The sequence below is a fragment of the Vicia villosa genome, linkage group LG3 (genome assembly GCF_029867415.1).
Source record: "Vicia villosa cultivar HV-30 ecotype Madison, WI linkage group LG3, Vvil1.0, whole genome shotgun sequence".
Taxonomy (NCBI): domain Eukaryota; kingdom Viridiplantae; phylum Streptophyta; class Magnoliopsida; order Fabales; family Fabaceae; genus Vicia; species Vicia villosa.
Genome location: NC_081182.1, coordinates 147,748,247 through 147,759,945, shown reverse-complemented (window position 1 = coordinate 147,759,945; position 11,699 = coordinate 147,748,247).

Genomic DNA, 11,699 nt, shown 5'->3' with positions numbered 1-11,699 from the left:
TTTCAGCCTACCGGGATAGTATTTGTTTAGTCTCTAATTTTTGCCTGGACCGCCCTTTCGGGTTTTCAATCCACCGAGACGCTCATTTTTTGCCTAAGTTGCCCTTTCAGGTTTTCAACTTAGCGAGCTGTTTTTTTCTTTTTAAGCGAAGTATTTTTTGACTATGTCAGCATTCACAGGGTGTGGGAAATCCTCACCATCCATGGTGGTAAGCAACATGGCACCGCCGGAGAATATTTTCTTGATTATGAATGGTCCCTCGTAGGTGGGAGTCCATTTGCCTCTGGGATCACCTTGTGGTAAGATGATGCGTTTGACAACCAAGCCACCAGTTTGGTATGCTTGACTTTTGACTTTTTTGTTGAAGGCTTTGATCATGCGCTTTTGGTATAGCTGACCATGACAAATAGCTGCGAGCCTTTTCTCATCAATCAAGTTTATCTGGTCCAACCGTGTTTGAATCCAATCGTCTTCGTCTAGATTGGCTTCTTTCATAACCCTTAGGGAAGGAATCTGAATTTCAATTGGAAGAACTGCCTCCATACCATAGACTAAGGAGAATGGAGTTGCCCCTGTTGAAGTACGCGCAGATGTGCGATAACCATGAAGAGCAAAAGGTAACATCTCATGCCAGTCTTTGTAGGTTACTGTCATTTTTTGTATGATTTTCTTGATGTTCTTGTTGGCAGCTTCCACCGCGCCGTTCATCTTTGGTCGGTATGGAGAAGAATTATGATGTTTGATCTTGAACTGTGTGTAAAGTTCAGTAATCATTCTGTTGTTTAGATTTGTGCCATTGTCCGTGATAATCCGTTCAGGGATGCCGTACCGACAAATGAGATTGTATTTGATGAACTGGGCCACCACATTTTTGGTGACAGAAGCAAATGAAGCTGCTTCTACCCACTTTGTGAAGTAGTCAATAGCGACCAGGATAAAGCGATGTCCATTGGAGGCAGTAGGTTTGATTTCTCCAATCATATCAATACCCCACATTGCAAAAGGCCAAGGAGCCGTCAGGACGCTTAATGGAACTGGAGGTACATGTACTTTGTCAGCGTATATCTGGCATTTGTGACATGTTCGGGAGTGATGATGGCAGTCTGTTTCCATGGTAGACCAGTAATAACCTGCTCTCAGGATCTTTTTAGCCATTGTATGTCCACTCGAATGAGTACCGAAGGCACCATTGTGTATTTCTTCCATGATCTGTTCTGCTTCCTTCTTGTTTACACAACGAAGTAAAGTCGAGTCATGGTTGCGTTTGTATAAGGTTCCATTGCTTAGAAAGAATTTGGCAGCAAATCTCCTTAGAAACTTTCTGTCGTTAATGGATGCCCCTTCAGGGTACTCCTGAGCTTCGAGATATCTTTTTACTTCATGGAACCATGGTTTTTCTTCTGTTCCCTCGGTATTGATCTCATTGCAATAGGATGGTTCATCTTGCCTGTAAATGGTGATCATAGGCGCCTCGTTGTCCCACCTGACTTTGAACATAAATGACATGGTAGCTAAAGCATCAGCTAGTTAATTTTCCTCGCGTGGGATGTGTTCGAAAGTGATTTCTTCGAAGTAAGGAATCAAACTCAGCACATATTCTTTGTAAGCAATTAGATTTGGGTGCTTTGTGTCCCATTCCCCTTTGACTTGGTAGATTACCAAGGCCGAGTCTCCGTAGACTTCTAGGAATTTGATTCTTAGATCGATTGCAGCTTTAAGACCCAGAATACATGCTTCGTATTCGGCTATATTGTTAGTGCAATTGAAGCATAATCTGGCAGTGAATGGTGTATAACCTCCTGCGGGGGAAATGATCACAGCTCCGATGCCATTGCCAAGTGCATTAGAAGCTCCGTCAAAAACCATAGTCCACCGGGATCCTGGCTCGGGTCCTTCTTCTGGTCCTGGTTGTTTGTAGTCATTGACTAGCATAATGTCTTTGTCTGGGAAGTCAAAGTTCAATGCTTGATAATCATCCACTGCTTGATGAGCCAGATGATCAGCTACCACACTTCCTTTGATTGCTTTTTGTGAAGTGTATTGAATGTCATATTCTGTTAAGATCATTTGCCATCTCGCTATTCTTCCAGAGAGAGCAGGTTTTTCGAACACGTATTTGATGGGATCCATCTTGGAGATTAGGAAAGTGGTGTGATTTAGCATGTACTGTCTTAGTCGGCGAGCTGCCCAAGCTAAGGCACAACAAGTTTTTTCGAGTAGTGAGTATCTTGTTTCACAATCGGTAAACTTTTTGCTAAGATAGTAGATTGCGTGCTCCTTTCGGCCGGATTCGTCATGTTGTCCTAGTACACACCCCATTGAGTCTTCTAACACAGTTAGGTACATTATCAGAGGTCTGCCTTCCACATGTGGCAACAAGATTGGAGGTTTTTGGAGATATTCTTTGATTTTGTCAAAGGCTAACTGGCATTTATCATTCCACCTTTCCACTTGATCTTTCTTCAACAGTTTGAAGATCGGCACACAAGTAGTAGTCGTGTGGGCAATAAATCGGGCGATGTAATTTAGACGTCCCAAGAATCCTCTGACTTGTTTCTCGGTACGAGGTATAGGCATTTCTTGAATGGCTTTAACCTTGGCGGGATCAACCTCAATACCTTTGCTGCTGACGATGAAACCTAAGAGTTTGCCGGATCTTACTCCAAAGGTACACTTATTTGGGTTCAGTCGCAACTTGTATTTCTTGAGTCTGTCAAACAACTTGTGTAAATGACCCAGATGTTCTTCCTCGGTGTTGGATTTTGCAATCATGTCATCGACATACACCTCTATTTCTTGATGAATCATATCATGAAATAGCGCTACCATTGCACGTTGATAGGTTGCTCCTGCGTTTTTCAGACCAAAGGGCATTACTTTGTAGCAAAAGGTTCCCCAGGGTGTTGTGAAGGTTGTTTTTTCCATGTCTTCGGGTGCCATCTTGATTTGATTGTACCCTGAGAATCCGTCCATAAAGGAGAATACCTTGCATTGTGCGGTATTGTCAACCAGTACATCGATGTGTGGTAAAGGGAAATCATCTTTGGGGCTTGCCCGGTTCAGATCTCTGTAGTCCACGCACATTCTGACTTTCCCGTCTTTTTTAGATACAGGCACGATGTTAGCTATCCAAGGAGGATAACTTACAACTTTTAGGAATCCGGCATTGAACTGCTTTTCAACCTCGTCTTTGATCTTTTTTTGACATATCAGGCCTGCTCTTTCGTAGCTTCTGTTTGACTGGAGTGCTACCTTCTTTAATTGGCAGGCGATGAACTACAATGTCCGTGTCAATGCCTGACATATCTTCATAGGACCAGGCGAATATCTCGACGTAGTCTCGCAGCATCTGAATCAGTCTTTGCTTGATGCTGTGTTCTAAATCAGCCCCTATTTTGACTTCTTTCTTTTCTTCGTTGCTGCCCAAGTTGATGACCTCAATTGGCTCCTCGTGAGGCTGTATGGCCTTGTCTTCTTGTTCTAGCAACCTTGCAATTTCTCTTGGCACTTCACAATCTTCCTCACTTTCGTCCTCAGTTTGGTAGATCGGACTTTCAAAGTCATGACGGGCAATAGCAGAATCGTTGTTGACTGGATCCAGAGTGTATGTGAATCTGCATGTTAGTTATGTGAGTGTGTGTGAAGAAAAAACATAGCTATTTGAAAGCGAAGAAAGAAAGAAAAAGGATCACAAAATTTTAAATATGCAAGCGTCCCATGATTTTATTGAATGCACATGATCATGATATGATAAGCCCTTATAGAAGGACCAGTGTGCTAAGGAACACGGCTTTCAAGCTCATGGTTCGATTGTTCAGGAACCATTTTTATCTTTGCACAATATACACAAAGAAAACAGGAAATGGCATTTACTCCTGGTCAAAGGAGATCACATCCTCAGCTTTCCAGTTGTTCAATCCACTGTTGTGAGCAGGGAGTATCCAGCTGTTCCAGTTGCAGTTGTCTTCTTCATCTTCCACAGCATTGATTTCATTAGTGGGAAAATGAGCCGGTGATCCTTCGGGATAAGGGATATACTCTGCTGGATACGAGAGCCCAGGCTGAGATATTTCTGTTGGCTGAGCGAGATGCTCGATAAGGCCGTCCCATGCAGTCGGGATGATGTTTTGAATAGAGAGTTGTGCATTCTGATGAGGAGTGTATGCTGATAGAAAGCAACCCTCGTTATTTGGTATTTCCCTGGCTTCTTCAAAAGTGAAATTGTCATCGTAATGTTCATCCCATCCAGTTGGGACAATGTCCTTCATAGCAATTTGTGAGCTTGGAGGAGCGGAATATTTCACCATATAGTCATATTTGCCGCTGGGTTCTCCTAGCGTGTCCCATACTTCTTTGGGTGTATTTTGATATTGCTTAGTGACGGGACTTGTGAAACTTTTGTCATTTCCAATTTGATCACCCCATCCAGTCGGGGTAATGTCTTCCATAGCAATATAAGAATTCTGAGGTGCGGTATACTGATAATTATACCCGTCACTTGGTTCTCCCACAGCATCCCACATTCCCATGGAAATGGGTGGAATCTCATCTGGATATGGCTGAATGATATGGTTCAAGAACACTCCTTCATCTTCAATAGCGTTTACTTCTTGGCTGACGAAGTGTGACATTAATCCTCCAGAACGAGGACTTTGACTATTCTTTTGATCTTCACCATCATAGCCCAGGCCTAGCTTGTCAGACTTGTAGGGTATATCGGGAAGCTGTCCCCATACTGTGCAATCACCCTGTTCAATCATGGCTTTGGCATCTTTGAGAGAAGCCATAGTTGTAGTTGGAGTAGCAGGAATATGCTTGGTGGTAGAGACATCTGGGGAGACCACCTCAAATGATTGGCATGGAGTTTCGATGAATTCGTCCTCCAACTCGACATATTTGGAATTGCTTAGGTGACTAACCACATATTCCTCTTCGCCATAGACTGTGACAATCTTTCTTTTTACTGGATATTTTAACTTCTGATGCAGGGTAGAAGTTACAGCGTTTGCCCTATGTATCCAAGGGCGTCCAAGTAAATAGGAGTAGGTTGGGTGAATTTCCATTACGTAAAAGATAGAATCGAAGATTTGAGAACCCACTCTGATTGGGAGATTCACTTTTCCGTATACCGTTCTGGTTGACCCGTCGAAGGCTCTTACCACAACATCACTTGGTTGTAACATAATTCCTTCGAAGTCAAGCTTTTCTAGTACTGTTTTCGGTAACACGTTCAAAGAAGAATCGTTATCTACTAGCACATGAGATAGAGTGGTGCCATTACATTCAATGGAGATATGTAAGGCTTTGTTGTGATTTTTTTCCAGCAGGGGTTAGATCCACATCAGAGAAACCGAGGCCATTGTTCATGGTTAGATTGGCAACACAATTCTCAAATTGGTCGACTGAGATCTCTTGAGGCACATGCGCAGCTTTAAGGAACTTCATCAGAGCTTTGGCATGAGCTTCTGAATATTTTAGCAGAGATAGCATTGAGATTTTTGAAGCAGTGTGCCCCAGTTGCTCAACAATATTGTAATCACTCTTGCAGATGATTTTCAATATTTCCTCCATTTCTTGCTTTGATGGATCCTCAGCAGTGATCTCCACCGGGGTTTGAACTTGTTCAACTTGTGGCTCTTTGCCTCGAGCGTTGTTATCTTGATTAGGAACTGGGACTCGGACTGGATCAGCAGCAACATTTGGAGAAATTTCTGGTGAAAAGATTTTTCCACTTCTCGTGATCTTGCTGGTACCCACAATATTACCCACAGTTGGAGTAGTTAACTTTGCGGCCTCTTCAGTCGAGGTACCCTGCTTAACTCCATGAACATAAACATTAGTGTCGTATCCCCATGGGACAGCTTTGTCTGAGGAGTATGGAAATGGAGTTGGACTAGCAATGACTACTGATGCCACTTTGAGTGTAGCAGAAATTTTGAATGGAGCCTTGACAGAGATTTTGAATGGTAAGCTGGAGATCACTGAGGCATCCTCTATTCTCATCCCGTTTGCAAAGACTTCGCACAGCACGTCCATAGAAGGGAGCCTTTCAAACATAATGATACGGCGATCCATCCATTTTTGAATTCCCATCCTCAGATTTTCACAACCATTGGGCAGGTATGAGCAATAAAAGCAATCGGGGTCACACCCTGGAAAGTAACCAGCTTGGATTAGCTTTCCTTTGACTTCGCCGAGTGGAGTTGATAATTCGTTCACATCATAGATGTAAACAGTGTCCAGGATAGCGTTGACAGTTTTGTCATGCTTTGGCATAGGTGCAGTGATGACATTTGGAGTTTCTGGAGGATCGAACTCAATTTCCCCAGCATCTATCATATCTTGTATTTTATTTTTCAAGGCCCATCAGTGATCTGCGTCATGTCCTGGACAGTTTGAGTGATAGGCACATGTCGCATCAGGGCGATAATTCGGAGAGGAAGTGTTGACATTTTTTGGAGGACCTTTTAATGTGATCAGATCTGCTTTTAGCAAGTGCTGCAATGCCTGAGAGATTGGCATGTTGATTCTGGTGAAATTTCTTCTTGGTGCATCTGGTCGATGCGTATATTTTGGCTGTTGATCTTTTTGAGGTGTAGATGCGGAGATCAGAACTGCCCCTACAGATTGATGCTGCTCACTTTTGCGACTTTTCTGAATTTGCGTTGCATTGACCTCATTTCTCCCGCTGATGGGCCTTTTTGTAGTACCAGAGGAGGAACCTATTTGAATTTTTCCATTTTGAATGCCACTTTCGACACGTTCTCCGGTCAGTATCAGGTCAGTGAAACCTGATGATGAGCTTCCCAGCAAATGGCTATAGAAAGGGCCAGTTAAAGTGCCCATGAACATGTCGACTAGTTCGCGATCAGATAAGGGTGGTTGAACCCTTCCAGCCATATCTCTCCACTTTTGTGCATATCCTTTGAAACTTTCTTTTGGTCCCATAGACATGCCCCTTAGTTGAGTACGGGTTGGCGCAAGATCAGCATTGTATTGGTACTGTTTGTAAAAAGCAGCAGCTAATTCTTCCCAAGTATGAACCTTGGTATTTTCCAGCTGGTAGTACCACTCGAGTTGTGTACCCGACAGACTTTCTTGGAAGAAGTGAATCCACAATTTGTTATCTGTTGTATGAGGTTGTATTTTCCTTACATAGGATCTCAGATGTAGTTTCGGGCAAGAAACTCCATCATATTTTGCAAAGACATGAACTTTGAATTTTGGAGGGATAACAACATCCGAGATGAGCCCCAGATCATTGAAATCTAAACCAGGTACTTTTTGTATCTCCATAGCTTTCATACGGTCTTCCAGCTGTTGGTATTTGTCATCATCCGGTTCGTCCCCAGAATGATCATCTTCTTCATTTGAAGAGAGAGAGGGCTTAGCAGAACCCTGGTTGCTTTGATTGTCTTCTTGTTCACCATCACCGACTGTTTCAGGGATCGGTGGCTTTTTGAACTTTTTGACTGGGATTTTGATCTTCCTTTTCAGGTGACTCAAGCCTACAGATCCTTTGGGCTTCTTTTTCTTCTTGATTATCAAGGCTTTCAGTTCTTGTTGCCCCTTTGCCAGTTCCAGAATTGCCACTTGAACTTGGGCATTCTGTGCTTCGAGGTTCTTGATGCTTGTCTCAGATTCCATCTCTTCTGACTGAAATAAACAGCGAGGAGATGAGAAATCCGTCATGTGAACCTGTTATGCAATGTGTATGTACGGATGCAATGTATATGAATGAAATGTATATGCAATGTATATGAATGCAATGTATGCAATGCATGAAATGAAATGTGTGTGCAATGTTTTCAAGGATCTTAGAGTTTAGATTTGTTAAAGAAGAAACAAACGTTAGTTAATAAATTTATTCTTTTTTTCTTTGCCTCATTTGGGCTTACAAGACAGAAATAAAATAAATGATCCTTCAGGTCTCCCTTGGACGCTTTCTCTTTGCCCCCAGGAATGTGTTGATCTGCCGTTCTTCTTGAAGCTGTCCAGTGAGCTCCAATATCCTTCTCTCATAGTCCTGACAGTATGCTTTGAAGGTGTCTCCTTCCTCTTTTAGTTGAACCCAAGATTTTTGCAACTCTTCTAGGTCAGTTGGCATATCCGGGTGTAGAATAACTTGAGGTTCGTATCCTTCGACCTCTAGTTCAATAGTCACAGGTAGAATAGCGGGATATGGCATGATGAGTTTCTGAGCATGAGTGCGGACCCATCTGAGGTAAGGTTCCATAGGGATAGAATTCCATTGCCCCAAAGTTTTGCTTTCTATTCTATAGACACTGTCCCATGCATGTATGAACCTTCGTCGGTGTCTATGAGAATCATTCTCGTAATCAAACACAATGCCACGGATAATCATGTCATGAGGACCGTTGCTCCTTGCATATCCAAATTGGCGTAGAGCTAAGGAGGGATTGTAAGTGATGCCTCCTTTGATGCCAAGGAGTGGTACATTAGGGTACTATCCACAATGATTAATGATAGTAATGTCTCTTTGAAAGAAGTTGTTCCACCGGATATCTGAATGAGACAAAGACATAATCCTGCGAGACCATTGCATTCTTTGTTCATTTCTCAACACTGATCGGGGAAGATGAAATGTAAACCACCTAGCCAATAGTGGTATACAGCACATGAGAGTTCCTCGTTTCTTCATGGTACGAGTGTGTAGAGAATGTAGAATGTCTCCCAGCAATGTTGGTACCGGGTTACGGATTAGGAAAAGGTTGATGATGTGTACACTTATGAACTGGTCGGGATTTGGGAATAAAACCAACCCATAGATCAAAAGGGCCATAACCTCCTCAAAAGCTGGATAACTTTTGTTTTCTAGCAGTAGTCGAGCCTTTTCCAATAAGAACTTGGCAAGCAAACCCTTAACTCCGCTCTTTGTTTCCCAATTGGACTCGATTTCTGATTTTCGCAGATGTAAAGCAGCAGCAATGACTTCAGGTTTTGGAATCCTTTCTAAACCAGTGAAAGGTAATTGATCTCGAATAGGTAATCCCATTAGCTCAGAGAACTCTTCCAAAGTGGGTACCAACTGGTAATCAGGAAAGGTAAAGCAATGATGTTCAGGGTCAAAGAACTGGAACAGGACCCGTATCATGTCTTCTTCAAATTTTGAGGTAACCAAATGGAGTAGGTGACCATGCCTTTCGGTGAATTGAAAATTCCTGGGGAATTCTGACACTAAGTCTTTTAGTTCAGATGGTACCGTTGAGATGTTGATTCGGATGTAATCTCGGGTGGCGGGAGCCATTACCTGCAAAAACAAAGGTAAACTCTTTGATCCTTGAAGTGTTTTGTGAGAAAATGATATGCTTATGATGCAAACATGTGGCACACAAAAACAAATCAAACAATAGCCTTAGGTTTAAAGGCTTGCATGAAGCTGATAGGTGATACCCTCCCCACTGAAGTTGAGTTGGTTAAAACCTGTCCTAGAATAGTATTCGGGTTCTATGATCCTTGGAAGTAACATCTCAATACGGCGCTCGAGCGGCCGATCAAAATATTCCTCGAGGATAACTAACTTCGATCAATTTCAAAGCTAGCCACTTAATAGGCCATAAGTCAAGTTCAACTAAAAAGGTCCTAAGACAAATTAGTGTTTAATGACATTTCGGAAGCCTAATATACTCCTTGATCGTTTTCAAGGGACATCAGTATAAACCAAAGTATCGCACTAACGATGACTACCAGATCAACCGTATCGGTACATGCCGTACAGTTTCCTTGGTCTATTGTCATATACTTAAGGTATCTCGAGATTCGGGTTAGAATCTTTCACACAAGCAAAATACCCAAACAAACCTTTGAAAAATAGAGCAATCAAGTCAAACAATTGAAAACATCGAAGTAATCTATTCTCTTAAGGTAACCCCTTTTGAAAACATTTTGTTTTTTGAAAGTGACTCCCCAGCAGAGTCGCCAGTTCTGTGGACCTCCTTTTTTTTCGGGCCATACCTCTGAGCGGGAGAGATACGTGAACTGACTCTTTTTTATCGCTTAATGCTTTCGCATTTTTTTGAAAATTCACAGAGTCGCCACCGACCTTTTATTTTATCCAATTAAGGAAAGGTTTATAAAAGAAACAGAAAAAAGACCTTTAAGAAATTCTGGGTAAGGGGGTAGGTTATACAAAGGGAAGGTGTTAGCACCCTTTGTATCCATGGTTATCCATGGGCTCTTAAGTTTGCTTAGCTCACTTGTTTTTCGATTACTTTTCAATTGCTTTAGAATGCTCATATGTGGTTTCAAATACCTTTGTAAATTGAATTTTGTAATGATCCTTGTATGGATGTATACAAAATGTTTGTTTATCTTTCGAAAGATGTTTTGAAAAGAACGTTAACTTTGTAATGATCCGTGTTTGGATGTATACAAAGTATTGTCTTTTTGGAAAGTTTTGTTTTGAAAAACAACAGTGTATGAGAATTTTGCTTGTTTTGATTTGAGCAAGCAAACTAGGAGGTCTACCCTGAGTTGTAAGGTCTTTATCCTTATTTCCTTTAAAAATCTATCCTTTCACCGGATACAAACAAAAGGTTCGATTTTGTACTCGAAACAGTAGAATTTTGACTTTGATTTTGAAAAGAATGAGAAGGGATTACCTTAAGAGGTGCAAGTGTGATTGTGTTTGTATTCAGATATTTTATCTTTGAAGTTAGTGATCTAACGGTTCAATTTTATCTTTGACATACACGCAGTTTATATTTGCTGGAAATTAAAATGCGGAAATGTAAAGTGCGGAAAGTAAATCTATGCTATTACATCGATTGTGCAGGAAATGTAAACTAGTCTATTTACATGAATTTGACATCCTATACATTTATCTAGGAATTTAAATTGCAAGAAAAATAAAAGGCATGTTTTTGAATTTTTTATGATTTATTTTAATTATGATTAATGCATGATTAATTAAAATAAAATGAGGGAAAAGATGAAAATAAATTTTAAACCTAAAAATTAAGTACAAAATATGTACAAAATATTTGTCAATTAATTTTAAAACAAAACTAATTTTTTTGGAATTTTTGAAATTGATTTGAAATTGATTTGAAATTGATTAAGCTAATTAATACATAATTATACAAATAATTATACAAATAATTAAAACTTAAAGAGAAAATTATCCTAAATATGTACAAAATTAGTTTATAATATATAAACAATATTTAACATAAAGAACAATTTTTTTATGATTTTTTGATTGGTTAGAATAATTAAAAAGCAAATATATAAATATATACCAATTAATTATGCAAAATATTGAAATTATTGTCATACCCCAATTTTTGACCTAAGATACCACCTCATATCATTGCATATGCATCATTTGCATCTCTAACAAATTGCATAGCTTGTGTTTGCTACTTGTGACTCAGCAGGGTTTAATCAAGAAATCACTCATCAGTACAAGTAACAATCAATTAGGGTTTTGTTCTCCCTTCATCTCAAATGAATCATCTTCATCAACAATCAACATTTGGTCCTCAGAGATTCACTTCAACAAGCTCAACAGCTTTGAATCGACCAAACTAGGGTTTTGACTGAAGACAGCCTACTCTTGACTTTTGCTCAGAATGTGACCTAATAGCTTGGGACATGACTTCAAGACCCCAAGAACATCATTTTGATTTAATCCATTGGCTTATAACATCTCCTACACAAGGATTGATCAACAGAGA